The sequence below is a fragment of the Nannospalax galili genome, unplaced genomic scaffold (assembly GCF_000622305.1).
Source record: "Nannospalax galili isolate Female #2095 unplaced genomic scaffold, S.galili_v1.0 scaffold553, whole genome shotgun sequence".
In the NCBI taxonomy this organism is placed as follows: Eukaryota; Metazoa; Chordata; class Mammalia; order Rodentia; family Spalacidae; genus Nannospalax; species Nannospalax galili.
Window position 1 is genome coordinate 803383 of NW_008336313.1, and position 1273 is coordinate 804655.

The 1273-nt window shown below is 42.4% G+C and overlaps 1 pseudogene; it reads left to right on the forward strand.

Annotated features, from left to right (window-relative positions):
- Positions 1–601: 601 nt before the first annotated feature.
- Positions 602–880, forward strand: LOC108490719 (annotated as a pseudogene).
- Positions 881–1273: the final 393 nt, after the last annotated feature.

Here is a 1273-nt window from a genome sequence, read left to right on the forward strand (position 1 = left end):
AGCATGACCGTGGGAGGTGCTCTCGGAGTCCCAGCACTAGCTAAGGAGCTACTGACACTTGAAATCTGCTGGGGGAGGGAGAGTCAGTTTTCAGGAACAGGTGTCCTGAGATGCTATTCACATTTCAGGAGATGGTCCCACATCCATGCACATATAATCAGCATTAAATAGACTCAGCTGGATACTTTTTAAAAAGAGAATATGAGGTTGGGCGGGAGGATAGGAAGAGAATTGGAAGGGAAGTAATGGGGTGGATCTGATCAAAACATATTATACGCATGTATAAATGTTAGATACAATTTTTTTTTTTTTTTGGCATTTTGAGACAGGTTCTCCCTGTAGCCCCAGCTGGCCTGGAACTTGTTATGCAGACCAGGCTGGCCTTGAATTGACAGAGATCTGCCTGCCTCTGCCTCCCAAGTGCTGGGATTAAAGGCATGTGCCACCACGCCCGGCCAGATACAATATTTTTTAAAGTTCTCTGAACTAGTTACTAGAAATTAGGATTCAGAAAAAAACAAGAGTCTGCAGATGGTCTTCCAAGCATCTAGAGTCAACACGAAGAGCCTGAGATCTACTGGCCTGATGCACATATCTCAGGATGGCACACACCACGGAACCACTGGCAAGAAGGGTCTGTCAAGGAGTTTGAGTAGCCGAACATGAGGGCATCTTTGGGGCATATTTTTATTTAGTAAAATGAGCACAAGCTGAAGTATAAGACAAACAATGAGTAAGAAAGTCCCTTCCTCTGGGAAGTTTATCACAGACCCATTGAGCAGCCTGAAATGTGTGGGCTGAGAGAACAACAGCAAGAAAAATGGCTGGACAGCAAAAATTAGAAACTTGGCCACTGATCGAAGTTTTCTGTTAGAAGAAATACCACAGTATCAGGCAATATTAGAACTCCAAATTTGACACAAGTGGGACAAGCGATGTTTAAGGAAAAAGTGTGAATTTTCATTCAGAAGTTTTAATCTTTGGACTTGAGACAGTGTTTATTATTTCATCAATGAGCTTCTGTTTATACTAGTGAAAATAAAAAGATATTAATTAGCCAGGTGTGGTGGCACACGCCTTTAATCCCAGCACTTTGGAGGCAGAGGCAGATGGGTCTCTGTGAGTTCAAGGCCAGCCTGGTCTACATAGTGAGTTCCAGGACAGCTGGGGCTACAGGGAGACCCTGTCTCAAAAAGACATATACATATACACATACATATATATATATATAAATTGAAAATTCAAGGAAATATTGAGTGAGGGAAACTGTAGA